The 17,696-nt window shown below is 49.4% G+C and overlaps 1 protein-coding gene across 15 annotated transcripts in view; it reads left to right on the forward strand.

Annotated features, from left to right (window-relative positions):
- The window catches only part of PKNOX2 (PBX/knotted 1 homeobox 2), a 303,585-nt gene that overhangs the window by 93,034 nt on the left and 192,855 nt on the right, over positions 1-17,696 (forward strand). For 8 of the 15 annotated variants that reach the window (XM_073903918.1, XM_073903920.1, XM_073903922.1 and 5 more), the window contains one exon: positions 4,172-4,243. The exons of the other annotated variants lie outside the window; for them this stretch is intronic. The gene's annotated coding sequence lies outside the window, so the exon portion shown is untranslated. The remainder of the gene's footprint in view (positions 1-4,171; positions 4,244-17,696) is intronic. 15 annotated transcript variants of the gene reach the window in all.

Below are 17,696 nucleotides of genomic sequence, written 5' to 3' on the forward strand. Positions count from 1 at the left end.
AAGTGCAGAGTTCATGGATTTTCCTCCACGACGATGCCCCTAACACACGTGTAAAAGGATAAACTCTGCTATGTCATGCCACCATGCTTCACGGAGATGGCTTTGGGATCTGCAGGCCCAGGTTGAAATCTCCTTTCTATTGCTTTCCTAAGTGTGCAAGTTTAGGTGAATTACTTTATGTTTCTGAGACTCTGTTTTCTTATCTCTAAAATGGAGGTAATATTATCAGTCTCACAGGATTAAATGTGAGGATTAAGTGAGGCAATGTTCATCAACGTCAACATCAGTTGCCCCGCACGGTACAAGGCACTTGTTAAGAGAAATCAGTAAACGGTAGTTCTCTCTGATTCCCCCCTCACTATCTTTCTGGCATTGGAGTGATACCCATTCTACAGGTGGGGAAGGTAAGGCTGATGAGCAGGAATAGTTGACTCTGGCTCAAAATGACAGATTCAGAAATCAGCAACAGATCCCTAGTTCCTGACTGCCGTCTTCCTACTTTGGAGTAGACAAGGGTTTCTCTACCTGGAATGTTTCTTGGATGAGGGGGAAGGAACTGTTTTATTCACTTACTTACTTACCTGTCCGTCCGTCCATCCATCCATCCATCTATGCATTCAACAAATACTCATTGAGTACCTCCTCTGTGTCAGGTACTGTTCTAGGTGCTGGAGATTCGACTGCCAACAAAACAGCAAAACATTTGCTGCCCTTGCACAGCTTACGTCCTGGTAGAGGACACACATAATAAACATCTATCTAATATAATGCAAAGTAGTAATAATTGCTCTGAAGGGAAAATAAAGCAGGTGAAGGTGGTAGAGAGTAGCCAGGATATGGGCGTCATTCTGCAGGGTGGCTAGGCGCGGGGAGCGTCCTCTGAGGAGGTGACATCTGAGCTGAGGCCTGAAAAAAATGTAGCCTGGGTCTCGTGGGCCCGACTTCCCCTCCTCCTAAAAGCTCCCAGCTCAGGCCCAGCTGCCACAGGGTGGAGTCAGCTGCGGAGGAGAGACAGTCCGTCCCTGGGCTGGGGCAGCAGTGGTAGGTGGGGGTGCAGCTGTTTCTTCAGCTGTCTGTCCACAGTGCTGACCCCTTCGCTGGTCTGAGCTTTGGGATGGGGGAGGGACCCACGATGGAAAATCAGTTACTGAGGGTCAGATTGCGGTTGAAAATGATATGAAAGGGCTGCCTTGCTCCACTTGGGGACACTACACTGGGGGACAAGTCCCAGTGTATTTGGTTTCCTGCATGGCTCTGTTTCTTTGGCATTGCCTTTTCCTTTAAGAAAAAAATAAATAACACCTCTGTTTGGACTGCATGCTAAATGATTTATGAACATTATTCTTCTCCGTTAGTTCTACCTGTAGGACCTCCAGCCCTCACAATCCTTTTCATGTTGATTAAGTACATTTGAAAGCAAAAGGAGACTGTCTGCAATTGCTTCACAGTATAGACTAGCGGCTTCCCTGGACTCAGGAGGAATTCCTCATCTTCCCTTTGCAAGAGTTCCTTTGCAGCTGGTTAAGCAGGAGATCAGTCCAGAAACACGTCGCCCGTCTTGTGTGTGCCCGAGGAGGCAGAGGGGTAGCGTTCTTTCTGGAGCTGGTAATTATGAATTTGAGATCCTGGAATCCTCTGGATGGAATCCAGGAGTCAGCCTTCTAGGGCAGGTGTGATTGCACCTGACTTGGCCCTGGCAGGTTGATGCTGGTCAGGAGGAGAAGAGTGTGCTTGTGAAGGGCCTGTCAGAGCTTAGTGTCATCAGGGCACCCCACTGAATCGGGTGGCGAGAGAGGGGAGAGAGAAGGAAGGTCACAGCCCAACTCTCTGTATTCCTGGGCTAATGGAAGGTGCGCATGGAGAGGAAGAATGATCCACAGAGCCGGCTCTCAAGCCGAAGGGCCCCTTGGTTGGTTCTATAGTTAGGACGGGACCAATGCCCTTCCCTGGCTCCGCCCCCATCCCTTGTTCATTACTGTGTATGGACAACTTGGGCACACACTTTGTGGGCAGGTGGGTCATTAAGGGTCTGGCGTCAGCACTCACTTTGACTTGGAACGTAGACTTCTACAGATGCTGTTTCTACTACATATTCCATCTGGTCTCAGCCTGGCCTGGCCCAGGGCTGCCTTCCGCAGGTCTTCGTGTCAAAACATGGAGTAAGACAGCTTTCCCTGAACTCCCGAGCTGCCCCAGAAATCCTGTGAGATTGTCCTCTTTTCTCTGCCACCCTGCCTTCTAGTTTCTGGGCTTTCAAATCCGGGCTCTGATGGTTTATTCAGAATCCCCCATCTTCAAAAAGTTATCAGGCTTCGTGGCCTCCCTTTGTATATAAAACTCCCCGAGTTTCGTCACACCTGTCACCCCTCTCTGCCCTCTTCAAGGTGACAGTTCTTTGGACGTGCCTGTGCTAGACGTGACAAGGCTTGGCCTCATCTTTCTTGCTCACGGGCTGGGTGACTTTGGAAAAGTCACTTCATATCCCTGACTCACAATTCCTTCATTTATTAAATGGGAATAAGACCACGTGAGAAACCAAGGAAATGGTAGTTTTGAAAAATGCTTAGTCAGTTGCCTTTATTGTCTCCTCCTGACAAAAGTTCACACAGACCCTTAAAAACATGAACATTAAAAATCCTACCGTCTAGCTACATACAGACTAGGGCAGGGGTGAGATGGTGTATATAGAGGAAAACCCAAACCATTTGTGTGGCAACCCAAAGAGAAATGCCGATGGTGCCAACTCAACCTTAGGCCCCACAAAGGGGGAGCCAGGCTCCTCCTGGGTACCAGACACCGGCTTTTTGGGTCTGTTGTCTGTTCCTCATACCGTCCTTGACATGGTGTCATCCCCATTTGAACAGAGGATGGAAACGAGACCCAAAGAGATGATGTTGCCCAAGACCACAAAGTTAGCAAGTTGTAGGGCTGAGAATCAAACCCGAGTTCTGGCCTGACCCTAATGTCCTGCGAGCTTCGCCTCGCCGCCACCTCCAAATCCCCGCCTGCCTCTTGAACCTGTAATTCTACCATTAGCAATTTATCCCTCAGAGCTAAGCATCCACTCTTTGGATTCTCTTTTGCTCTCCCTCCCGCTCGCTCTCTCTAATGCACACGCCGGGGAGAGTAGCCCATGCAGCACAGATTAATGTCGTGAGCTCCTTTCTTCCTGGCTAAGAGAGACAGCCAGAGTAAAATCTCTAAATTGTGGCCCTGGGAGGGCAGCTGATCCTGAAAAGGGCAAAAAGGAAAGGCTTGTCCATCTAGGACAAATGTTATCCCCTACCGAGCTGTTCCTGGGCTGGCCCTGCGTCTGTGAGCTGAGCCAAGCCCTGGGACGGCCTGGGAGATCCGCATCCTGCTGTCGAGCCCCAGTTAACAGCCTCATCATCGTGGAACGTGGGACGCGACCTCCACCTCAGGGACTCAGGGATGTGGTTAGACGTCCTCATGCCCTTGCCTATACTCCGAGACACGTGCATGCAGGGCCCCGTGTCCCTCACCCTTTGACGTGGAGGGCTCATCCCGGTGAGACCTCTGTCCACTCCAAGAGCCCCTCTCTCTCTCTTGAGTGGCTCAAAGGGCCTTTTGGGCGGGGGGGGGGGGCAACGGGCAGCCTGCCGGACTGGGAGGGAAGATAAAGGCGTGAGATCCCCGGAGGGCTCAAAGGGTCAGGGGCTGTGTATCTGGTGACTTCTGAATGCAAGTTCCAACAAAGAGAAATCTGTGGTGGGAGAGCCTCAGCGAAGGAAATAAAATCTCCATGAAAACAAACTTTTGTTGGAAGCTTTCTCCTCTTGTTTTGGCAGCGTTGCTAAGCCCTGGAAGGGGAAGGCCGTGTCTTCCGGAGCAGTTGGGAGGCTCTCAGATTGTCCAAATATCAGCTTGCTACTAGGGAACTGTTTTTCTCCCACCAGGAGGACAGGGCTTGGGAGTGAGCGCAGGAGTCATTGGTTTTCTAATCAAGGCTAGAATGAGTGAAAGAAAAGCTAGGGGGCAATGCAGAAAGCTGTGGACCATGGGTTAGGCCCTTGGTGGACACAGCACTGTGTGTGATACGGTTTGGTGACTCGGGCAGACCCTGGGCCTTACTTGTCTCAGCTGTAAAATGGACACAACTTGCCCAAGGTCTTTCAGCTAGAAAAGCAGGATGTAAACTTCTGTTTTCCAGTGCCTTGTAATTCACGAAAACCAGAGGATGGAAGTGAAAGGATCTTTGAAGGCATCAGAGGACCACAGGAAGGTCAGATAATTATTATAATATACAGTGTTATACAGTGTGTGTGTGTGTGTGTGTGTGTGTGTGTGTGTGTGTGTGTGTGTGTTTCTTCCTCTTTCTCCCCAGGCCTAGGCAGTCACATACCATGCTCAGTTGTTTGGTTTCAGTCTGTGCTGTTAACTTGAATCGGTCAGCTATGTTCGGGGACGCTGGGGGTCCCAGGTTTTAGGGAATGCAGAGAATGAGGGTTTCCCCAGCCGCTGAGATGTTTTTATGTTAAGTAAGTATAAGGAGACGGTTTTCTCTCTTTCTCTTTTTCTTTTCCCTGGAGTCCAGGGAAAAGGTAAGGATTTGTATTGGTCCAGGCCCCATAAGATTCTTTTTTTGACTCCATAAGAGTCTTCTTTTGTCCTGCTTCGGGAGAAAATCCTTTACGGTGGCTGTCATCCGGCATAGCTCAGAGGACTTTGGAGTGGCAGGTAGCCAGCGGGATTAGGAAGGGACTGGGAGCTGAGCCGTGGTTTCGATTCTGCCTGTTCCTGACAGGCTGCTGTGACCCCACGGTGGGCCCTGTTCCTCTTAACCATCGACAGCACCAGAGGGAACGAGAGGGAGGAGGGAGAGAAACTCAGAGCAGTGCTGGCGGCGGGTGAATCCAGATGGGTGCCCAGAGCAGTCCTGGTGGGGGGTGAATCCGGATGGGTCCTGAGGGGGCCTGAGAGGGTTGGCTGGGAGCCAAGGTGGCCTCCTCTCCTGCAGGCCCCCTCCCCACTCCTTCCCCAGCCAGAGGCTCAGGCTGATGCCATTGACTGCTGGTCTGGGAAGGTGTGTGTGTGTCTTCCCTGTGCTCTGAGCGTCTCCAAAAACTGAGAGGCACATAAGCGGAAGTGCCTGCCCAGAGTTCTGTCTTTGACTAGGGGGCCGGGATGTGTCCGGGTCTGGGAAGGTCTGTCCAGGGAAGCCTGACAGAATTGGCGGAGGCATCTCCTCCCTCCCTTCTCCCCTCTGCCGTCCCTTGCGCAGCCTTGCCAGGTCAGTCATGGGCTAATAACAGCACCGGGAACGCTGATGTCACATGGCTGGTTGGAACTGCCTGCGACAGTTAATAGGTGAAGTCTCCCACTGCTGACCGCATGCAGAGTCCACATGGGGCATGTTTAGGCGTGAGCAGGTATGGAAGTAGGTGGGAGGCCTGTGTGTGCCAGCGGCCCTCCTCCCCTCCTCAGCACACACTCATGGGTACCCACGTACGTGCACACATGCACACACGCACAGCCATACACATGTCAGCCGCACGCACCCAGTCATAGACACCTGCACACACAGAGCCATATGCACACGGGACACAGTCACACACGTGCACATGCATCTGCGCAAGCTCACACTGCCAAACCACACACACACACACACACACACACACACACTCATACACACATACACAGAGGCATGCTGGGGATATGAGAGAAATCTTTTCTAGGAACTTCTTTCTTCCCCCTCCCATTTCCCCCCTTCCCCTCACCCCTGGACCTCCCTCTTTTCTCTCCCTTCCCTGGTCACCTCCTCCAGGTTTATCAGCAGGCACACAAGTCCTGGATATGTTGGGCCAGCTTCATTCCATGCAGTCTGGGTGTAACATGAGGTGGTACAAAGAACTCAGGGGTGAGAGCCAGACAGAGCTGAGGTGAGACCCTGACTTCCCCCCTTAAGTGGGTTCAAAACATGGCCCCACTGGGCGAGTTGTTTAACCTCTGTAAGCCTCACTTTGCTTCTGTCCAGAAGAGGACTGAAAACACGCTTGTGCGGGGCCGCTGTGGCTCATGCATGTGGTGACAGGGGACGCAGGTGCCTGGTGACAGGTATGCCCGGGTAGCATAGGCCGGCGCGCAGGAAGCACCCAGGGGATGCCAACTCCCTCCTTTCCCTGTTGTTCCCATCAGTATATTTCTGCTGCTTGGCCACCATATTGGTGTCTGACCCAGAAAGGAGGCCTGCCCCGTGGAAGTGTTTGGGGTGTGCTCTGCGTGGACTTTGCCTCATTTATCTGGGGCTGATTCAGCTCTGAGGGAGGAAATAACGTGACTATCATTTACTGACAATTACCCTCTTCCCAACAGCCTGCTCATCCCTTTTACCCAAGTAAGAAAGCTGAGGCACAGAGGGCTTAAGTCATTTCTCTGAGTTCCCACAGCTGGTTAAGTGGCTGGGAACCCAGCTCCCAACCCTGGCTTTCTGCTGCAGTAGGCGGTTTGAGACAGCACTGGGGACACTGGTATGGAGCCCATGCTCGGGCAAATGGCACTGCTGGATCTGATGATTTAATAGGTCATCTGCTTCCCTCCTTAGAGCAGGCTCATTTGGATGGGACATTTCTTCTAACTTCTCTGTAAAGATGGACGTGGGTAGAAAGGCATTGGTTCTAAGGACTTGGGCTGGGAGACGTCCGAGGGGGCATCTGTGGGAACACACGAGGTGAGTGGGGGGGGAGTTCCATTCAGGTTTGCAAATGCTGGTTGCACACCCACCTCACACTGGGTCCCAAGCTAGGTATTGGGGCTGCAGAAATGAGCAAGATATTGCTCCTGCCTTCAAGGAACTGTAAAGAAGTGAGCAGGGTGGGGGCTCAGGCATGTAAAAAAGACGTGTAGACAATGAGGTGAATGCAACCACAGAGGAAAGTACCAGATGGTGCGTGGCGGTGATGGGGTGGGGCTGGGGGTTTGGTCTGGAATTTACTTGGAGGAGGTGATGGTGGGACAGACCATCCCGAGAACTAGACAGGAGAAGGAGGAAAAGGGCCCTCAGGGAGCCAGGGACAGGGTACACCACAACGTGGAAGTGTGAGACAGCAAGAGCAAGGAGGGGGAGGGGTGGGCAGGGACAGACTGAGTGCTAAGGCTCTTGGACTATATTTTGCCAGTGATGGGGAGCTATGAAATGTATTGAAATGGGGGAGTGGTGTTGTCAGGTTTATATTCTAGAACTTGGCCTCAGCACCAGTGGGAATGGGTTGGAAGGGACCAGACTTTCACAAGCACATTCAAGATACGTTTCAGTTAGAATGCCTTTGGCTGCCAGTAGCAGCTAATCCAACCCAAAGTGGCTTAAACAGTAAGAAATTCTTTTTCTTACACATTGTGAAGCCCAGAACCAGGAGTGCTCTGGAGTTGGAAAAATTCAGTGGTTCAGTGACATCAACAAGCACTCAGATTCTTTCTCTGCCATCCTCCGGTTATCAGCTGTTTTCAGACTAGCTTTCCTCTGGGTCATACATAACACCAACGTGTAGGCAATTAAAAATAGTAAACTAAGTCATTTGTAAAACTGTGGGGATTGATGGAGGCTGTGGCCAATGGGATTGTGAATGCTCCAGGCCTGTTGGAATTTAAATTAGAAAAATTTAAAAAACACAGGCAAAATATTTTAAACAAAGTCAAGAGACAAATGACAAACTGGGGGAAAAAAATTGCAACGCACATCACAGGACTATTCTCCCTAATATACAAAGAGTTCCTAAAAATCAACAAAATACAACCCAATAGAAAAAATGGGCAAAGAATTTGAACAGACTTTCACAGAAAAGAAAATACAAATGGCTCTTAACATATGAAAGGATGTTCAATCTTACATGTGAAAAGAAATGCAAATTAAAACTATCCTGAGGTAGCATTTTTCATTCATCTTTTAAATGGGCAACCATCCAAAAAATTTGTTACCACGCTGTATTGACAAAGTTCTAGGGAAACAGCTGTCTTATAGTGTGAATCAAAACAACCCATTTAGAGGGCAATTTGGCAAAATCTATCAAAATTATCAATCATATGCCTTTTGCCCCAGCAATTTCATATTGGGGAATTGATCCTAAAGAAATACTTGTACATATGTGAAATAATATCCACAAAAGTTTATTCTTGCAACATTATTTGTAATAGCAAAAGATTGGGAAGAACCCAAATGTCCATCAGTTGGGGTTAAATTAGTTAAATTATGGAATATTCTGACAATGGAATATGACACATTTAAAAAAAGGAAGGAGAGGGGTGCCTGCCTGGCTCAGTTGATAGAGCATGTGACTCTTGATCTTGGGGTCGGGAGTTCAAGCCCCACGTTGGAAGTAGAGCTTGCTTAAAAAAAAATGAAATAGTAAGAATTCCTCATATCAGTGAGATCATATGATACACGTCTTTCTCTGAAAAAAAAATGAAATAAAATAAATAAAAATAAAAAGAGGAATGAAGGCTCTGTCTTTGTACTGATATGGAAAGATCTCCAAAATTATATTAAGCATAAAAAGAAAAAAATCCACCAAGGTGCAGAAAAATGTGCATGAAAGGGGGATAACAAGAATCTGTATTTATGTTTGCTTGGATAAGTGGGGGACAGGAATGGGAGGGAGACATTTCATGTAATTTTTTAAATTTTTTAACCATGTTACATATTACCTTTTTAGAAAAGATTTTGTTAATTTATTTTAAAGAGAGCGAACACTTCGCACATGAGTGGGGGGAGGGGCAGAGGGAGAGGGAGAGAATCTCAAGCAGACTCCGCCCTGAGCGTGGAGCCAGACATGGGGCTTGATCCCACAACCCTGAGATCATGACCTGAGCTGAAATTAAGAGACAGGCACATAACTGACTGAGCCACCCATGTGCCCCACATATTATTACCTTTTTAAAAACAAAACAAAGGAAAACCAGGAGCACTGTGCAAATCCCACAAAACATCTGGGAAGAGCTGCTGATTTGCAGCCCTAGGCTCTGAATTATGCAGTGATAGTGGAGATGGAAAAGGATAGATTTGAGAAATGTTTTGGGTTTTTTTTGAGAGAGAGAGAGCGCGCGCGCGCGCACACACATACATGTGAGCAGACACACATACATGTGAGCAGAGGGAGAGGTAAATGGAGAGGGAGGAAGAGAATCCCAAGCAGGCTCCACACTCAGCTCAGAGCCTGACGCAGGGCTTGATCCCATGACCCAAAGATCGTGACCTGAGCTGAAATCAAGAGTTGGACACTTACCTGACTGAGCCACCCAGGCGCCCTGAGATATGTTGTTTTTTTTTTTTTAAAGAGTGAAATCCCCCTGATTGTGCGTAGGAGTGGGAGAGAAGGTAGAGGCCGAATGCAAGGGGACCCCCCAGTTATGGGTAACTGGCAGAAGATGGCATCATTATGAGATGGGGGACTACAGAGAAGCATGTTGGGGGAAGCAAGGATTCCTGGAGAATCATTTCACTTCTCAACTCAGTCACTCAATTCCTGGGACCCTACCTTGCCCTATTTCTCCATCCATCCCCAGGTGATATTTCTGGCCACAGACTTCTAGTTTGCTGGTGTTCCCATCCCAAGATAGGGTTGGGTCTGTCTGTAGGTGGCTCTTGGCAGCATCCTGAGCATGAAGTCTTCCAGGGAGAAGCGGTCCATGTCTGGAGCACTAGAGAGGAGGCCCAATAAGTGGGCACGACAACAGAGATCCCACGTTCCCCACTGAGTCAGTGTGTCCTAGAGAAAGGGTAGGTCCCTGCGTTCCATTTCCCACCTCTGTTCAAATTCTCTTTGACTCACCATCTGCTCCTGCGGAGGACTCTGGGGCTGTGAGCCTGGTGCTGGGGCATCCCAGAAGACAATGGCCTGTTCTCCCAGGATTAATGTCCACCCAGGGATGCTGTGGCACCTACGGCAGTGGGAGACATGGAACCCAGAGGCAGGGAGCTCAAGGCAAAATGAACGTGCCTTATGGGACATTCATGTGAGAAGTGCAGGGGGATGGGATGTGTTTGGGGTCCATCTATCCATTTGCTGACAATAGCGGTCCCCTCAGCTGTGGGTCCTGCTGCAAAGCCCCTCGGCAGAGTTGGGGATCCTGAATGAAAAAGGGACCGAACAAACAGTTAATGGCAGCCGTGCTGTTGGGTGGTGGAGGCATTATGAACTGGTACGTGAAATATGGCCACACTCTTGGTTTTAGTTGGAGCTGGAAAGGATTAGAAGACAATTAATAAATCATTTAGTGCCCTGAGTTTAAGTAACTTATTATTATGGGCTGCATATATTTATTACGCTTCACTGAGCAACATTGGCAAATTTCCTTCAAATGTCACATAATTTGTATGCACTTTGTTTCAGGAGGGTTTTTTTCTTTTTTTTTTTAATGCATATATAAATTATTAACCTGAATTCTTCAGGACAGACTGCCAGAATCCTAACCCCTCCCCCACCATCCCTTATGAGTCTCATAAAGACTTTCTGTCCCCAAAATGATGGCAGGGCCAGCCGAGGGGCCAGGAGAGGATGCAGAGTCCCTTGCTGTCTCCTTGGGCTGTGCTGGGGCAGAGACCTAAATCCTGCCTTCCAAAGCTTCGGTGAAAAGAAAAGAAATCAGGCTGGCAGGGTGGCTCCATCCTTAACTAAAACCAGGGTCCTGTCACCTCCGGGGCTGGAAGCATTTCAGACGCTGATGACTCCAAAGTGTTCGTTTTGTCACTAGGCAAGCCAGGCGCACAGAGGGGTGACAACTGTCTCTCTGTCTCTGAGATAAGCTGGAGAATCTGGTCCACATTTTTTCAGGCCTGATTCTGGGCTGTCCTTGTGTTTTTCTTGGTGGAGCCATTTAAAGTTTTGGTACGATGAGATCTTTAATTGACTCCTGAATTATTACACCCCCTCCCCACAAAGATTCTCCTGTGTGGAGCTAGGGATTGGGTCACAGGACAATCTGACTGGCTTGCCCCTCCCCTTTCCAGGTGCCTTTTCGAACATCGGCACAATGTGCATCTATTGAGCACCTAACATGTAATAGGTGCTCGTGATGTGCACGTGTGTGCGTGTGTTGTATCCAACGATGTCCCTGCCTTCGTCAGCATCCACAGGAGTCAGTGCCCATGGGGCAATTGAATGAGCCAACCAGGAATGAGCACAGGCAGCTCCTGCACAAGCTCAACACAACTTACAGGAAGCTTGGAAGCATCTCGAAGGAGACTCATTTGGGATTTTCCAGATAGCTAAAAGGCTTACTTCTTAAAATCCTCCAAGGATGTTTTAAACATCAGCAGTGGACGTCCTCCCCTATTTTCCTAAGTAAATGATCCTGAATTTGACCAAACCTGGTGTGCTGACTCACAAGGCTGCCCCTTCGTGTTCTCCTTGCTCGACCTCCTCCGTCCCCTGCATGCACCTCCTCTTTTATTGCTTCTGTCAGCCGAGGCCTGAGTATACCAGAAAACGGGTCCTGTTAGAAGCAGGTGTAAAATCAGTCTGAAACAGTTCTAAGTGACAGTCTGGGACGTTCCCTTCCGAGTAAGGTTCATAAACTTTAGTGGGAAGATTTTGTGACGTGTACTTTGACTGCTCAGAGATTTTTAAAAATGGTTTTCTTTCCAGTATTTTTTATACTATGTTGGATTTATGAAGTTACTGACTAGCTTACTCACGCGCCGGTAAGGAAGGCATTTTTGTCCCAGAAACGATGGCCTGTCGGCTGGGAGGCTGTGAATAGAGCGGTAGGCTTGGTAAAAAGCATTTTATCTCCTAGTTTGCTTTCAAGAGGGTCACAGGCAAAGTTCCCTGATTCAGTTATTTTAAGCCACCAGAAGGCAATTTAACTATGAGAGAGGGGCCTCCTGTTTACTGGGGGATTTTGCACATCAGTCTTGGGAAAGCATCTGCCGAGGCCTTGCTCACCAGCTCTGCCTTCCTCTTTACCCCTGGAGGGTGCTAGCTCTTCACTCTGCCAGAGACAGAGCGGCTTTTGTGTCTTCTCTTGAGGGGCGGCCCAGCCTACCTTTCTGCAGCCTGACAGAGGGCCCTCTGAGCAAGTCCCACCTCCACGGGGCCTTCGTGGTCCCCTCCGTGCACGTGCACGGGGACAGTTGCCTCTGCCCGCCTCTGTGTGCCTCCGCCACCCGTCAGCTCTTTCGCTGGCAGGTGCCAGGTAGAGACAGTCAGCTGCTCAGGAGAGAGATTGTTCTGGGTAGTTACTGCTAGCAAGGGATCCCATTTCATCTACCTGCCATCAGAGTAATCTGTCCTCTGCTGGAGGCACCTCGGAGGAGCAATGAGCAGGTGAGGCACGGCAGATGGCAGGGCAGCCGGGTGACTCCAGGCTGGAGAGGGAAGCGGCCAGCCCCAGCTCCGGAGGCCATGGGGCCTATGCGCTGAGCTCAGGAAACCTCCCCCCACCTCCTGCTTCTGGCCAGATCGGGCCTCCTTCAGGGAAGGCACAGTTTTCCTACTCCGTTTGTTCTCAGATTGGTGTTATACCCTGGAGCCAAATTAGTGGCTAAGAACAATTGGAGACAAATGCTCTTGCAGCATCCTGCTGTGATCTGGGGATCCAGGTGGGGACACCAGCCGTGTGGCTGCTTTCTCCACTGAGCCACCCCTCCGCAGAGAATCAGCATCCCAGAACCATTCAGCACAGCCAAATTCCCTCATAATCAGCCTGCGCTGTGCACATCTGCCTAACCTCAGTTAAACAAGCTGGAGCCCTGTTAAGTTATTTATGAAACAATATTCAGGACCAGCCCCCCGAGGCGAGTTAGGAAGTAATGAATGGAAGTGCTATTTGGAGCGGCCTCTCACCAGGGCCTGTGGCTGGCCTGCCTGAGTGAGTGGCTCTCTTCCCATGGGGGCCGGAGGCTGCGAGAGTCTCCTTGCCATGGCTGCCGTGGTGGTCGTCGGCTTGGCATGGACTTTAGAGCACCTCTAGGACTGGTCTGAGGGGTAAGTGGCTGACCCTCCATCTCATCATTATCTGGATGGACCTGCCTGAAGTGGGGAGACCCTTCCCTCCTCTGTGGTCCTTACGTACATGCTAGCCGACACTCAACCTCTCAAGCAACTGGTGTCTGTTTCTCCCTTTAGACTTTGGACTCCTTGAGGGTAGGGAGCTGGATTTGTTGCTCATTATTAATCTCCAACCGAAGGCAAGGGTCTGACACACTCAAAACACATTTTGTAAATTGAACGAATGGAGCCACTGGCCGGCTTCCAGTCCTGGACTTCCTTGGGTCAGTTTCACCCCTTCTCTCAATCCGTTTCTGCAGACATGAAATCAGGAGGTTGGAATGGATGATCGCCAAGGTTCTAGCTGGGTCTAACCGTGCAGGGTTCTGACAACCAGCTCTCCCCCTGCCTCTGGGCCCGGCTCCACCAGGATAGGCATCACGCATTGTGGCTGAGGTCCCCTCTGCCCTGGTGACGCTGCCGTAGTCATTCCGTAGCTTTCCAGTCTGGGTCTTGCTCTCTGGTCGCCAGATACTGAGCTCTGCTTGTGCTGTTTTTCCTTGACATATCCTCAGTCTCATTACTTTTCTCGGGCACACAGTTGAGATTTTCCTCCCAAGTAAAGCCAGATGCAAAATGAGAGCTTTTTGGCACAAAGAGATGCATTCGTTCTGCCCTGGCTGCACCTCCTGGGTAGGCTGTGTTACTCTTCTTTCTGGCCCCAGACCCCCCTCCACCAGGGGAATGGAGGGCCTCTTCATTTCTCCCCAAAAGAAGGTCAACCTGTAGCTCATCACGTCCCTTTATCATGCCACCTCTACGCCTGTGGTAGAACTACCCTTGCTTTCCGTGAAACACCGACAACCATAACGGTCATCATATTTACTTCCACGAGAGAAATAATTATAACTTTTCAAAGTATCATTATTTCACTTCATTTTTACAATATCTCTGTGCTGCCAGCAAAGCAAGATTCATGTGAGGCCCAAAGATTTATTGGAATCTAGTTCAAGATTTCTTGGAATCTTAGAACTTTCCAGCCTAATGTGAGCCTAGTGAATATCCCCTCCGCTGATTCTTAACCTCTCTGGGGACATGGACAGCCTTGAAATCTTGGTAAAAATGTATAAATCTCTCCACGGAAAAATATACACACAAACACCATTCTGGATAAGATCTCAAGGGGTTTGTTGACCCCTAAAGCCTTAATTAAGATGCCTCTTACCCTGATCCAGGGTAAGATGAAGATAGATGAAGAAACTGAGGCCCAAAGAAGGTCAAAGGCCACCTAAGGTCAAAGGGCCATGAAGACAGGACTGTCTCCTGGGCCCTGACTAAAATTAACTGTCCAACACACCAAGCTGCTCACCGCTGTATCAGGTGAAGGACCCACATCCCATCATCTTGTTCTCAGCTTCCTATTCCCTTTTCCTTTTAGATTCCCTGCAGTGGATGCATGTGACTGTCTTTCCCTTCAAACTAGAGGCGGCCCAGCTCACTACCAGTCGCCTCCTATCTCCTACCAGTTAAAAAAAATTTTTTTTCCCTTTTTTTTTTTTTACCCTAGATTGTGTCTCATTTGTGCAGGACCAGCACTCTGGAATCACTCCGGCTCAGAGGTTTCCACAGGAAAGCTGTCTTTCCTGTCCCTCCGTGTTCTCCCCACCAGCCTTCAGAGACTTGGGGTTCCCTGCTCTATCTGTGGGCCCCAGGCTCCCTTATCCTCACCTCAGCAGTCAGCAGCTCCTCTTCCTGCTCTTGAACATTCTAGGCTCTTTTTTTCTTCTCTGATAGAAATAGAGAAACGTTAGTGATGGCATGTATTTTTTAAAATTGGGGTAAAATACATCTCACATAAAATTGACCATCTCTACCACTTTTAAGTGTGCGGGTTCAGTGGCATTAAGTACTTTCATCGTGTTGTGCAACCATCATCACCGCCCATCCCCGGAACTCTTTTTATCTTGCAAACCTGCATCTCTGTATCTGTGAAACCATCACCCCCCATCTCCCTTCCCTCCCAGCCCCTGGCGGCCGCCATTTTACCTTCCATCTCTGCCAATCTGACTTCCCTAGGTCCCTCACGCGAGTCGTACCATTTTTGTCCTGTGGTGACTGGATCAGTTCCCTTAGCACTGTGGCCTCCAGGTTTATCCACGTTGTACAGTGTGTCAGAATTTCCTTCCTTTTCAAGGTTCGATGATGCTTCATTATTTGTCTTGGCTGCACTTTGTTCATCTGCTCATCTGTCCATGGACACTTCGGTTGCTCCCCCCTTTTGGCCCTTGTGACTAACAGCTGCTGTGAGCTTGGGTGTGCAAACATCTCTGAGCCCCTGATTTCAGTTCCTTGGGATGTATCCTCAGAAGTGGAGGCATGTGTTTAAGGTGTCTTAACCATTCACTGCTCTTCCATAAGTCTGTTCTTATTTTATTCTTAAACGAACATCTGTTGAACAACTCCTGGCCCCACTGGGTCTGCAGCATGTGCCTCAGAGGGCGCTTTCTCGGGGAGTTCTGGAGGGTCTTTCCTGTCCTCTCTCCCTAAAAGGCCCCCTCCGCTCCCTGGTCACTTCTGCTCCTTTATGGTGCTGCATTTTTCTTCTTAGTGCTTATCACCACTTGACTTCCATATATATGTGCATATATAGTTTGTTTGTTTCCTCCATTAGAGTGTGAGCTCCATGAAAGCAGGGACTTTTCTGTTTTGTTCATTGTTATATCTTTGATGTCAGGCACAGTGTCAGTACATGTGCCGAAGACATAATTATGAAGTTATTATTTTTTTGAAGATTTGTTTATTTATTTTAGAGAGGGGGGAGGTAGGGGCAGAGGGAGAGGGAGAATCTCAAGAAGACTTCCCACTGAGCGGGGAGCCTAACGTGGGATTCAGTCTCCTGACCCTGAGATCATGACCTGAGCTGATATCAACACTTAACCGACTGAACCACCCAGGCGCCCTAATTACTAAGTTATTATTAACTCAAATGAATGATTGAATGAATGAATGAATGAATGAATGAATGAATAAGCGAGGTACTATTCCTACCTGCAAGGCTCTTCCAGGCAGGTAGGCAGAGAGACACGTTAAAATGGTTCTGTGGCAGAATACAGGGGCTGGGAGAGCTAGGTAGTGAGACCTGTGACTGTGGCTCTGGGACGGCCCTGGAGAGAGGACCCTGGAAGTACTTGCATGTACGGGGCAGGTTTTTCCCTCAACATTGATAAAAAGGCCCGTGTGACCGAGTAGCTTTAAATTCGTTTCCTGCCAGCCTCCCTACCACCTCATGACATAACACTGTCATCACCAGTCTCCAGGCAAGGAAACCAAGATGGAGCGAGACTGGGGTGCCTGGGTGGCTCAGTTGTTAGGTATCTGCCTTCGGCTCGGGTCATGATCCCCGGGTCCTGGGATTGAGCCCCGCTTCGGGCTCCCTGCTCAGCGGGGAGCCTGCTTCTCCCTCGCCCACTCCCCCTGCTTGTGTTCCTTCTCTCGCCGTGTCTCTGTCACAGAGAAAAAAAAAAAGAAAGAAAGATGGAGCGAGATTAAGGAACTTGCCACGGCCGTGAAGCTAGCAAGTAAGGCGGGTTTAGAGTCTGACTTCTTTTTCTTTCTTTCGTCAGTTATTTTTCTCTTCCTTATTAGGTTTCTTTTCACAAATTACGAAAGTGGGGGTGCTCACTGCCACCAGAAACCAGGCAAAGATATGCTACAAATGGTGCACCTTCTCCTTCCGGTCCTGGTGCCCCATCAGCACCAGGGTAAACACGCCAGCCAACCCTTCCATGCTGCCTTCACGCTCACACAAACACACGCAAAGGGATCAACTCACTCTAGAGTTTTCTCTGTTCTTATAAAAATGGAACCCCTCCACACACATCCTCTGCTACTTACTTTTCCCATTTTGAACGTCATGGCCATCTTGCATGGCAAAAGATGTAGCTCTAACGCATTCTTTTAATGGCTTCGTTTAGGTACAGCATGGTTGTACCACAGGTTATACAAGCAGTCCCCTACTGGTGGACATCTCGGTTGTTTTTCACTTTTTCCCACAATAGATCCTTGGACACTGCTACTTTTTTCCCTATAGGATACATTCCCAAATTGGAGCTGCCTGGCCAAATTCTATGTGTATTTTTAATGGTAATAGACACTGTATACTATTTTTCCAAAAGGTAGTAGCAACCCAATGTCATGCTTTTAGCCACTGCACTTTCTAGGCCTGACTGACTGTCCCCACCCTTCTTCCCTTCCTGCGTTTCCTCAGAGCCCAGTACCCTTGGGCCCATCCCAGCCTCTTCTCCCCTGACCCAGGACTCTCCAGGAAGGCAGGAGGGACACCTCTTCCTTCTCTCACCTGTGGCCGTACGTGGCCCTGGGCAATGCTTTGTCCTCTCCCTTGGCCAGTGAGGACTGGTGGTCAAGAAACCTGGATTATAGTTCTAACTCTGTCGCAAACCAGCTGTTTGACGTTGGGCAAGCCACTTCACTTTTCTGTGTGTTGGTTTCTTCATTCCTAAATTGAAGGAGGTTGGGCTGGATGACCTGTAAAGCCCTCCCCCGCTCCAGATGACCTTTTTAGTTTGAGACACCCACAGAGCTGGATCCCAAGTGGAGCACTGGGGTCTGTCTGCTCTCTGGGTGTGGCAGGGAGTGGGTGGGTGCTGAAGACAGGACAGAAGAGCCTTTCTACTGCTAACTTCCCTCAGAAGGCCTCCCTGTAGCTTTGATTGCTGGTTCTTAACGGGCAGGCTG

The sequence above is a fragment of the Callorhinus ursinus genome, unplaced genomic scaffold (assembly GCF_003265705.2).
Source record: "Callorhinus ursinus isolate GAN/ISIS: 27379988/994484 unplaced genomic scaffold, GSC_fseal_2.0 scaffold19, whole genome shotgun sequence".
Classification (NCBI taxonomy): domain Eukaryota; kingdom Metazoa; phylum Chordata; class Mammalia; order Carnivora; family Otariidae; genus Callorhinus; species Callorhinus ursinus.